Source organism: Mus musculus, chromosome 15, assembly GCF_000001635.26.
Source record: "Mus musculus strain C57BL/6J chromosome 15, GRCm38.p6 C57BL/6J".
NCBI classification, from domain to species: Eukaryota; Metazoa; Chordata; class Mammalia; order Rodentia; family Muridae; genus Mus; species Mus musculus.
Window position 1 is genome coordinate 80,053,176 of NC_000081.6, and position 12,352 is coordinate 80,065,527.

Below are 12,352 nucleotides of genomic sequence, written 5' to 3' on the forward strand. Positions count from 1 at the left end.
AAACAAAAACAAATTTTTAATTATATGTATATATGGGGTCAGAAGTGGGTATGTGCACATAAGTGCAGGTACCCTCAGAGGCCAGAAGGGGGCGTCAGATCCCCTGGAGCTCAAGTTGTGAGCAATTGAGCAGTTCACTTATGTCCTGGAAACTGAATTCAGGTTCTCTGCAAGAGCAGTACATGGGTTGTTGTTGTTGTTGTTGTTGTTGTTGTTGTTTTGAGACAGAGTCTCACTACGCAGCTCAGGCTGACCCAGCCCTAGCTGTACATCTTTCCAGGTTCAGGGCCCTTGACCTGGGTTGTCAATACTGAAGACAGTAGCAGGAAAGATCAGAACAGCCACAGTGGATGTTGGAGCGTGCTTGGTCTCAGATGAAGCCTGGCGAGTCTCCAGCCAGCATGTGTCCTACAGGGCTGTGGCTTTGTTCCTTGTAAAGGAAGACAACAATGACCCCTCCTGGCCTGTGACTGGACCCTGTGAGGGTCCATCGTGTGGGTAGAATTTCAAAAGACGCTTCAGGGCCTTACAAAGCTCAGGTCTGGATGTGTGTGAAAAGGACTTGACTTCCCAGAGAAGGGGGGACTCTGAGATGTTTCCGGACCAGAAGGCAATGCTGACCACCTGCCTAGGGAGGGCAGGGATGGCACTCAGGGACGGGCACTTCCTAAGCTAAGTCAGAAGCTCTTTTGCAAGAGGCCGACAACTTTTTCAAGGACAAGGGTATGGCCAGAGCTGACAGGAAGCCAGCAGGGGAGGAGGGACTCTCCAAGGGGCTTCTGGGGTGGAAGTGAGGCTGAGGAGTGGGAAAGTGAGGCCAGAGACCAGGTGAGTCCTCCACACCCATCTCTGGCCTCCTGGGAAAGAACTCTCCTCTGAGCCCTCTGTCACCTGCTTGTGGCCAGGCCTGGGCTGCTGATGGCCCCCTGTGCTGACTCATGTCTGCCTGCCTGGCCCTGGTTGGAGGCGGGGGTGTACCCCAATCCCTGCTTGACCTTATCAGGCCTTGCTTGTATCCAGCTGCCTGGACATGGGCGTGGCCTTGGCCCTTCCTCCTCCTGTGGCCCTGGTTGAGCAAGGCCTGCAATGAGGTCATGGGAGCCCAAGGCAGGGAAGGCTAGGGAGTATGGTAGCCTAAGAAGGGACAAAAGCAACAGCCAGCCTGGGGTGTCCTGTGAGGCTTGCGGGCTGGTTCCTGACTCCTGGGATAGGGCTGGGCGCTGGGTTATTTTTAGTTCCCAAATGAGAAATGGCAGAACCTGGATCTAGCAGCTGCTACACTTTCCCTGCCACAGCCTTGCTCTGGGCACACGGAGGCATGCCCCAGTGTCAGGGCACGTTATAGGGACACACCCATGCCCATGAGCCTCTGCATAGACGTGGCAGTAAATGGTGGTGTGTAATCATACCTATATCCCTTCTTGCAGATGCCAAAACCACATCCATGTGTGCAAATGCTTGTATTGACACAACTCAAGCAGGCATACTGGTATACAAAGAAACCTGCATAGTCTGAGGGAAGTGGCCTGCACAGTCTGAGGGAGGTGGCCCAGGCTGCGGTCACAGCTATATTTAAAAAAACAGAAAATCACATTTTCAGAGCCCCCACTGTGTGCCCATGTTCTCTGTCGCAGCTTTGAGACTTTAGCCTTTTGCTGGCTTCACAAAGGGTACCCTCACATAGTGTCAATGTGATGGCTGTAGACAAGCAATGGACATGTGGAACGACCCTTGTTGCAGGAGGCCAGAGGTGCCATGTAGCTTGGGGTAGCCAAGGAAGGCTTCTTGGAAGAAGAGGTCCTTGAAGAGGTGAGCAGCAAAGACTTGCCTGGAGAAAGAGATGATCTACTGCTTATGAAAATGCCGGTGATGGAGATGTGGTCAGCTACCTTCCCAGCATGCCCTGGGTTCAGCACTCAGAAACCACATAAATATGGGTACGGTGGTGCATGTAATTCCAGCAGTTGAGGGATCTAAAACAAAACAAAACATAAACAAAATCCAGCTGACAATAATAACAATATAAAAATAAAAAGCAAAAGCCTATGGTAATAATAAACAACAGCCATCAATGGAGCACTCCCATGTCACCAGGTCCCTTGTCAATCACTCCATCTCCCCCCTCTGCCACACTCACGAGCTGAGCTTTCTTACAGCTGTCACCTTCAGACCCAGAAGCTGGGGTTAGGAAAGGGGCTCAGTGCCCACTGATAAGTGTTCCACGAAGCCCACATTCTTCACCAGCTCCCGGGCATCAAAGGTGATGTTAATGACCATGGAAAAATTGCCAATTGTTGTTTTCGAGACAGTCTCTCTATGTGTAGCCCTGACTACATAAATAGAACTCACTAGGAGACCAGGCTGTCCTCAGACTCTCAGAGACCCCCCTGACGCTGCCTCCTGAGTGCTGGGATTAGAGGCATGTGCCACCACGCCCGGCTGGAAGAATTACAATTATCTGTTGCTATGTATGAAGCATACAGGCCTGAAATGTTACGCTGGAAACGAGAGCAGAAGCCGGGGAGATGGCTCAGTGATTAGAATGTTTGTCATACAAGTATAAGCCCCTGAGCGTGGATTCCAAAGACTCACAAAAAGCCTACCGTGGCAGCGCATGGCTGTAATTCCAATGCTCCTGTGCAGAGAGAAGAGGGAGAGACAGAAGAGATTAGGCCAGCTAGACTAATGTATGTAGCTATGACAACAAAGAGACCTGTGTCTAACAAGGTAGAAAATAAGGAATGGCACCCGGGGTTGTTCTCTGACCTTTGCACGAGCCCCTTGTAAGTGTATATACATGCTTGTGTACACGTACACACACACACATACACACGCACGCACGCGCGCATGTGCGTGCGCACACATGTGCACACAGGGGGGTTTGTTTTGTTTTGTTTCATTTTTGTTTTAAAGCAAGCATTCATCTAGCTTCAATCTGCATTTTGAGCTAGGCTCAGCCGAGCCTTCTCCTCCCATCAGCCAGGGCCCTGGACAGGCTGGACAACCCATTAGCCCTGCAGGACTCACAGCTGGTCCTCTACTGCTTCCCAGGTGGGTCTCATCTGGGAGCTGTTGGGCATCAGAGCACGGAGACCAGCTTCCCAAGAGCTGGGAAGTAGAAAGTATCGTTTGTTTGTTTGTTTGTTTGTTTTAAAGATTTATTTGTGTGTGTGTGTGTGTGTATGTGTGTGTGTGTGTGTGTGTGTGTGTGTGTGTGTGTGTGTGTTGTGAACATGAGTTTGGGTACCCCCCCAGAGGCCAGAAGAAGGTGTCAGATCTCCTAAAGCTAGAGTTACAGGTGCTTGTAAGCCATTCTGATGTGAGTGCTGGAAGCTGATTTCAGGTTCTCTGAAAGATCAGTGCCACCTCTCAGCCCTCCAAAGTTGCAGTTTCCCAGAAACCCCTCCACTATCACTGTGCCACATTCATTATGTACCTACCTACAGAGAGAGCCCAGAAGCCAGAGAAGGTCATGTGACCCTCATCTATCAGCATCTGGATTAAATAATTGGGGGTGGGAGGGAAGGATTATTTGAAATCACCACAGTGAGAATGGAGGTGACCCCAAGGCAGTCAACTAATGTCTAGCCCAGAGCCTCAGAGCCTCACACCCAATGCTGGACCCCAGACCTCCACCAAGGCCAAAACTCTATTCTAGTACAGGCGGCCGTATTTCCTCTGCCCTCACCCTTACCCTTTCCATTCACATTTTCTTTTGTGCCACACACACAGAGGGACCATTGTGTGTGGCTACAGAGGCCCCACTGGCCTGGTACCTCAGCTAGAAGGCAGCCCCAAGGGGATGGAGCAAGTGGCGACTCAGACAGGGCAGAGTACCCTATCAGCCCTTGTCAGAGCTCCCAAGGAAGACCCCAAGGTTCCATGGCCCCTATTCTGTATTCCTTATTTCCATGCACACACCCCATGTGGGAAGAGACCACAGTCAAGCCAGATGTGGCGGTACATGTCTGTGACCCTAGCTCTTGGGAAGCGGGCATAGAGGGATTACTGCAAGTTCCTGTCTGAAGAATTACAATGGAGGTTAACTTCTGACATCCACAAGAATAAGTACGCATGTGCACATGCATACTCATCCATACAACAACAAAAAAAAAAAAAAAAAAAAAAAAAAAAAACCAAGCCTGTGTGTACCCTCAGCAGCTGTGTAGGCAAGCGGAGGGACAGCCGGCTGGCTGGCAAGGGCTGGTGATGGAGTGTGTACATGGTTCCCTCTGTAACCACAAACTGAAGCTGGAACACCAGACATCTACTGCCGTACGTCCTGCACTCTGGAAGTCCCAAATCCGCCGGTAACAAGTCTGCACCCAAGGATGTCAGGAAAAAGTTGGCCTCTTCCTGCTTCTGATGCTGCTGCGGGCCTCTACTCTTTGCCTCTTTCCAAGTGGGTTCAGTTGGTTTTCAAGTAGCCCACTCCTTCCTCTCAGAAGGGCTCTACCTGGATTTCTGCCCTTCCCATTCCAGGATGACCTCATTTTGAGATCTTCCCTCTAATTAGTGAGCAACCCTCCTCCTAATAAGGTCACGTTCTGAGGCACCCAGCAGGTAGGAACCCGGAGAACCCTTGTCAGCCCACTACACAGGCTAGAGAGAGGCACTTCTTGTGTGTATGGAGTGAAAGCCCACGGGGACTTTTTTCTTTTGCTCTGCCGGGGCTCACACTGGTGGCCTTACACACAAGAAGCAAATACTCTCCACAGACCCATGTCCCCTCGTTGACATTTCTTTTCTTTCTTTGTATTAAGAGGGTCTCACTCTGGAGCCCAGATTGGCCTTAAATTCCCAGTGATCCTCTTGCCTCAGCCTACCAAGTGCTAGGATTACAGGCATGAGCTCCTCGTTTGAATTTTTGATCTTTTTTTTGGGGGGGGGAGTTGATTTTTTGCTTGCTTGCTTGCTTGAGGGTTGGGTGGCTTTGTTTGTTTGTTTTATTTTGTTTTGTTTGAGATGACTTTGCCTCCTGAGGGCTGCGATTATGCCCAGCTCAGTGGTAGGGTTTTTGGTTGGTTGGTTGGTTGGTTGGTTGGTTGAACGTGGCCTCATGTAGGCTGGAGTTCCTCAGACTCCTAATGTAGCTGAAGATGACCTTGAACTCCTGACCTTCTGCCTCCACCTTCTAAGTTCTGGGGTCACAGTACTGTACAGTGCTGGTTTACAGGCAGTTCCGCTAGGCTCTTCCCAGGGACTTAGCAACAGCTTACCTCATCACCAGCTTACATCACTTCCTGCCATCATTACCTGTCTCTAGGTACGAGCCGCATATAAAGGCATTGCTCCCAGGCAGTGATGGCACACGCCTTTACTCCCAGCGCTTGGGAGGCAGAGACAGGCAGATTTCTGAGTTCAACACCAGCCTGGTCTACAGAGTGAGTTCTAGGACAGCCAGGGCTACCCAGAGAAACCCTGTCAACAAACAAAACAAAAAACCAAAAGCACTGCTCACCACCCCAAGTCACTCTTTCTTTTTCTCTTCCTCTGTTCCCACGTGCTCCCTGCCAGTCTTTCACACACACACACACACACACACACACACACACACTTCTGTCCTTCTCTGTGCCCCATTCTCTGCCCTCAAAGTTCTGCTCCCATCTGTCTGCCTCTCTTATCCAGGCCCTCACGCCCCTCCCTTCCCCCATATAAACCTCCTTTAACCAGATCTGTTACATAGGGTGATTTCTCAGAGGCATCTTGGCATGGGCCAGCCATGTACAACCTCACCCCTGGTGCTTATACACTGTATTATATTCCATAGCATACAATATTTTTTTTGAGACAGGGTTTCTCTGTGTAGCCCTGGCTGTTCTGGCACTCACTTTGTAGACCAGGCTGGCCTCGAACTCACCTCGAATCCACCTGCCTCTGCCTCCCGAGTGCTGGGATTAAAGGCGTGCGCCACCACGCCCGGCTGCATACAGTATCTTGCTAGCTCTCTTTTTTCTTTTTTTAAATTTATTTATTTATTTATTTATTTATTACATATAAGTACACTGTAGCTGTCTTCAGACACACCAGAAGAGGGAGTCAGATCTCATTATGGATGGTTGTGAGCCACCATGTGGTTGCTGAGATTTGAACTCAGGATCTTCAGAAGAGCAGTCAGTGCTCTTAACTGCTGAGCCATCTCTCCAGCCCCATCTTGCTAGCTCTCATTTGAATTTTTTAAAAATATGTCTTGACTTTTTATTTACTTACTTTGGGGTGTGTGTGTATGGGGGGGGGGGGGAATCTCCAATGGCCACCAGAAGCTGATCAGAGGATGACACTCTCCACCCCATGGAAATCCGTTTTCTCTTTCTACCTGTGGGTCCCAGGGTTAGCTTGTCTGGCTTGCTGGAAAGTACCTTTTCCAGCTGAGCTACAAGGAACGGTTACAGTGGACTGGGCTGCTCCTGCTCAGAACACTGGCCAGACCCATGTCTCTGTATGGGCCATGTCTGTATATCTGTCTGTGCATCTGGCCGGACATGTCTGCATATCTCTTACTCACCTTGTGGTTGGGGACTTGTTGAAGTCTGGGGTACTTCAGAGGAGAGGGTACGCTGGGCCTCAGGCACCAGGTGCTCTCAAGTGACCCCTGTCTCAGAGTAACTAATTAATCATCAAGCTGTTTAAAGATTTACAAAGACAGAGCAGTGGAAGGCTTAACCAGCGTGTTGACGGGGACCCGGAGGGGTGTGCGGCAGTTACCCCTTTGCTGGCTGCTCCTGGACACCATGGCAGAGGAGGGGGCAGTGCGAGAGACTGGCTTTACCTCTCTACCCCCTGCTTCTCCCCAAACCCCTGCTGCTTTCTAAGGAACAGGGTGGGAGGTGGGGGTGGGATGGGTTCCAAAGAGAGGGAGGTCTGAACCAGTGCAGAAAATCCTACTGAGAACGAGAACTCTGGCCTTGCATCAGACCTCCCATAAGAGAGTTGTGTGACCTTCAGTGACTCTCTCCTTCCCTTTGAACCTCAGTGTCTATATATACAAAGTGAAAAAATGGGAAGCTTTGAGAATATGTTTGTTTGTTTAAAGAGTTATTATATTTAATTTTTTATTATTTATTTATTTATTTACATTGGGTTTTTGGTTTTTTTTTTTTTTTTTTAGTTTTTGTTTTGTTTTGGGTTTTTTTTTGTTTGTTTGGTTGGTTGGTTTTGGTTTTGGTTTTTAGACAGGATTTCTCTGTGTAGCCCTGGATAGTCTATAATTCATTCTGTAGATCAGACTGGCTTCAGACTCAGAGATCTGCCTGCCTCTGCTTCCTGAGCGCTGGGATTAAAGGCGTGCGCCACCACTGCCCACAGTGTGTGTGAGTTGCCTGGCTGTATTTCTCTTTGCCATGTGGGTGCAACACCCTTGGAGGCCTGAAGAGGGTGTGAGACTCCCTGGAACTGAAGTTACAGATGGTTGTTAGACTCTATGGGTACTGTGAACCCAACAGAGCCCTCTGGAAAACCAGCCAGGCCTCTTAACTTCTAAGCCCTCTCTCCAGCCCCAAGACTTTGAGAATTAGAGAGGAAGACTGGAGACAGCATCTGCCGAGGGGGCGTCTGGAACCTGATACTTGGGTTCTCAATGGCGATCCCCAAGCCCCCAGGTTCTGGCAACCCCCTCTCTTCTGAGATTAGCCGTCAAGTTCAGTTCTAAGCCTTAGAGAAGACAAAATGACCCTTTCCCCAGGTCCAAACACTGAGTTAACTTCCTCACCTAGGCCAGTCCTTATTTGTCAGGGGGTGGGGCCAGGAGGAGACGGACAGGGTTGTCCTCTTTCCTTGGCTTGGGTGCAGCCACAGCCATAGTTGGGGAACCACAGATGACCTGAGACCCAGAGAGGGGCAAGAATTCCCTAGACTACACCAGCCAAGGCACCTCCAGCTTTCTTCTGTTTCCCATGTTCATTATTCAGCAGAGCCCAGACCTGCCCAGCACTGCCCCCCCACCTCTCTCTCTCTCTCTCTCTCTCTCTCTCTCTCTCTCTCTCTCACACACACACACACACACACACACACACACACACACCACACACACACACACACACACACCCCTCCCAGCAGTCTGGACAACCACTCCTCCAGAAGTAGCACAGGGTTAGTCTGTGAGCCACAGTGAGTCAGGTGTGGGAAAGACCCATGACATCATCCAGTAGCCCTGGGCCACCTTGGGGGCTCATGAGACAATCTCTGGACTGGCTGGGGAATCCCGGAAAGGCTAGTGTCTGCTCCCTTGACAGTAAGAGAGACGCGTAGGTAGATGGGGACTGTCCCGGAGGCTTCAGGCCCTGGCTGAACTCCCTGGCCCTCCAAAGTAGCTTTAGGCAAACAGGTTCAGATTACCCAACTCCTTCACCCCAGCTGCCATGAAGAGAGAAGCAAAGAAAATGTCTTAAACAACAGATGGAGGCCCTGGCTAAGCACTTGGGCCTGGCGGGGGTCACCTGCTAGGTCATCTACCTGAGTTGTCTAAGCTTTCCTGACTGTGACAACCAGATCAAGGTCCAGGCACAGAAGTACCAAAGACAAGGGCTCAAATCCTAAACATCTCCAGCTGTGGGACCTGGGGTCCACACGCATCCCTGGGCCTCAGTTTCCCCTTCTGTATGTGGTGGTTGGGGAAGAGCCAGAAAGTGCAGACACCAAGTCCGGGTATGGAAAACAGCAAGGCTCTGGGGGAAGAAAGCTTAGTCTGGGACTGAGGGGTCCAAAGCCAGAGAAGGGAGGACAGCGACCAGAGAGCGCTCCAGTGTGGCAGGCAAGGAAGCAAAGGGGGGGCAAGCAGGAAGATGCTCCCCGCCCACCCACCTGCCAGTGGGAACCTTTCTCTCAGAACCCTGTGGGGGCCTGTGGGAGAGGAGCCGGCAGCAGGCCTCTGGAAAGAAAGAGGAAAATGCCTTCAGGCAAATTGTTCTCGATCCTTAGAACAAACAGTGAGCGGTGATGGTGGCAGGCAAAATTACCACTCCATAGGGAGGAGGGAGAACCTACTGAGGATGTGGTGGTTCAGCTCCTGAAGGACCCTAGAGTGGTCAGAGATCATCTGAACAGGTGGGCAAACTGAGCCTCAGAGGGAGGCTAGAACATCACTAAAGTGCCACGCCCAGGCAGCGGTGCACCAAATCCAATGTCCCTCTCCATTATTCCTCCCAGACCCAAAGGGAAAGCTTAGGTTTGGGGTGGGGTGGGGGGGCGCCTGTGAAGGCTTGCCACGCCCCCCCCCCCATCCTCAACTTCTCTTCCCCTGTTCCGGGCTCTGATCTCTGACCCACAGTGTTCTGAGGGCCTGGGCTGCCAGATGAGGGAGCCAGCAAGGGGGAGTCATGCGCTGACATTCCCAGACAGGCCTGGCACATTCCTGCCAGAGTGTCACTCTGCCCCCCCTAGCGCCCCACCCGTGCCCCGCACACAGTGCCCATTGTCTGCCCCAGACACTTTGAGCTGCCGCTGCCTCCGGCCTCCAACACCTCCCCACATCCTCCCATTCCCAGGTGGGGCCCCACAAGTCCAAACATCCATCTTTTGGTTTCTGACCCCAAAGAGTAGTGATGCCATTTCTTGGGAACCAAGGAAAGGTCAGAGAAGGAAAGTGGTCTGCAGCAGGCCACACGGACTGCCGGAAACCCTAGACCCCCTCAGTTCAGACCTTCTCCCACCTTCCACCTGGCTGGGTACCACTGCCTGTCAGCTCAGGCCTGGATCTCCTGTACCTCTGCCTCATTGGCCACTGGCGACCCTGCAGCCCAGCCCACGTGTGCATACCTCTGTTTTACAGACCAGGAGTGTGACTCAGGAAGGGGAGCCCTTGCCAAGGCCACCCAGAAAGGAAGCAGCTGAGATCTAGCCCAGGTCAACAGCGTGAATCCCCAGCCCACGCTCTTTCCACCTCCTGTGGGGAACAGCTCAGTGTAGAGGGTGGGAGGCTCTCAGAACAGTCAGGGGAGAAAGTGGATCCAAGGGAGCCTAGCTGGAAGGCGGGGCAGGTTTGTCAAGCTGGCCAGGACAGGCATGCCTAGTTATCCACCCATGAAACAGATGCCAAGTCTGGCCAGGATGCAGATACAGCTCCATTTAGGATCTGTAACACCTGGGAAGACGCACGCATGCAGTATTGACCTGCCCTAAGGGACTGGAGAGATGGTGTCAGAGGATAAATGCTCCACAGGTGGCAAAGGCCCTCAGTACAAGCCGTCAAGCCCCCTCCCCCTCTAGGCTCACTCAGCCTTCATGGCTAATTAGGGCTCATCATGACACAGCCACTCCTTCGAGTGTTTGAGAGTCTTCGTATTTACTCCTGCCTCCCGGGTTACCCTTCCAGCAGAGAGCCTCAACTCTTCTCTCTTCCTTTATGCAGTCTTAGTATCAGATCAGACTACCTTGGAGAAGAGCAACTTTGCACTTAGCAGCTTCCCAACAAGCAGTCCCTTCCAGCATCCAATGCAGATGCAGCTCCCAGGAGCACATAGCACCCAGCACTGGTATCTCCAGCACCCAGCGCTCCTGTCCCCATCCCGTGTGTCCTGTGCTCAGTCCTCTCCACTCTCACCTATGGCAGGTTGATGCCCTGGTTTCTGCTCACCCTAGATAGGATAGGATTTTTGATTTTTTGCTGGGTGACGTAGGGAGGGACAAGAAGAATCAAGACTGGTGATTGGATTTTTAACTCTACCTGCCTGGTCCCTGTTGCTTCTTCCCCCTGAGACAGCACCAGGATGGATCGGATCGTAGCTACCCCTGCTCCATGAGCATCCACTCCGGCTCTCTCACCAGGAGCCCCAATTTCTTTTGACCTTCACAGAAATGGGCCCATGTGAGAGGCCACCAGGGAATAGACACTGTTCCATCCCCACTGGCTCTCTGCACTGGGTGAGATGTCACGTTCTGTGCACTACAGACCAGGTGGTTTAGCTTAAGCAGTCGGTAAAGAGCAATATCAGCCATTGGGTAGCTACGGTCCTGAACAGGCACAGCCTTTGGTTACAGCACTTGGGAAAGAGGCAGGTGAATCTCTGTGAACTTGAGGCCAGCTTGATCTACAGGGCAAGTTTAGGTACAGCCAGGGATATACAGAGAAACCCTGTCTGGAAAGAGAGAAAAGAAAAGAAAAGGAGTGGGGGGGGGGACAAAGAGACAGAGAGAGAGATAGACAGAGAGAGGCAAAGAGGGAAACACAAAGAGAAACAGAGGGAGCGGCGGCAGGGTGGGAAGAAGGAAGGAAGGAAAAACAAAGAAGAAAAGGAAGCCACAGTTACTTGTGCGGAGAGCAGCTTCTGAGGGTGGTGGGAGGCAGGTGGGCCCAGGACTGCCTTAGAGACAACAGCTGTGTAGCACCTGAGCATGGCTGGCACCTGGAGCCACCAAAGTCCAGACATCCTAGGGTTAGCCACAAGATTTTTTTTTTAAGATGTATTTATTTCATTTATATGAATACACTGTAGCTATCTTCAGACACACCAGAAGAGGGCATCAGATCCCATTACAGATGGTTGTGAGCCACCATGTGGTTGCTGGGAATTTAACTCAGGACCTCTGGAAGAGCAAGCAGCCAGTGCTCTTAACCACTGAGCCATGTCTTCAGCCCCCAGTATCCACAATATTGATGGAACTATTTTTCATTGCTTCAAGCTGCAGAGCCACGTGCTCTGGCTGGGGCGTCCTGGCTCTCCTCACCAGGACCTCTCTTTGGATGGACCAGAGAGTGAAAGCGACTTGTACAAGGTCACACAGCTGGCCAGGTGTGAGGACAGAGTCCCTGTCTGCCCTGGAGACTCCTGCCCTACCCTGACCTCTGGGTGCTCCAGATCTGCATGGAAAGGTCTGTCTGTCCCCAGAACATGAAACCCCACACCCAAACAACCTACTGAGAGGTGGCCAGAAAGGAGACTAGCCCCTGAAGGCTCTCAGGAAGAAGTGTTCCTGGCACAGAGCCAGAGGAGCCTGAAGCAAGGTAAACCCCACCTGAAGTCACTGTCTTTCCGGCGGTGACATCATTAGCACAGCTGGAGGACTGAGCAAGCTGAGGCAAAGCCAACTGGGTGTCTACAAACACAGCAGTAGTAAAAAAGAAAAGAAAAGCAAGCCCCATCAGCAACCCCAACTGGGGGCTAAGCGGGGCCGTGGGCCTTGAGAACTAGAGGCCCTCGGGGTGGGGAAGGTGTTCTTGGTTGCACAGCAAATCAGAAGCAGGCCCAAGGTAAGAAGCCAGTCTCCCAGGAAGGTGTTCTGCCGTCCAGGCCAGCACCCTGGGACGGACGGCTCTCTACTTTCTCCTTGCACTCAGGGAACTCTGGTGGAGCCTGGAAGTGCCTCTCCATCTTTAACATGCAGTCCGGGGGAGGGGCGCGAGGGGCGGGGCGAGGGG

At 51.8% G+C, this 12,352-nt stretch overlaps 1 long non-coding RNA gene across 1 annotated transcript; it reads right to left on the reverse strand.

Moving 5' to 3' along the window:
* Positions 1-42: 42 nt before the first annotated feature.
* Gm41362 lies at positions 43-6,579 on the reverse strand. The gene is made up of 3 exons (XR_875493.1): positions 6,506-6,579; positions 2,604-2,635; positions 43-1,973 (listed from the first exon to the last, which is right to left on the reverse strand). It is a non-coding gene; the product is annotated as a predicted gene, 41362 (long non-coding RNA).
* Between the last annotated feature and the right edge of the window lie 5,773 nt (positions 6,580-12,352).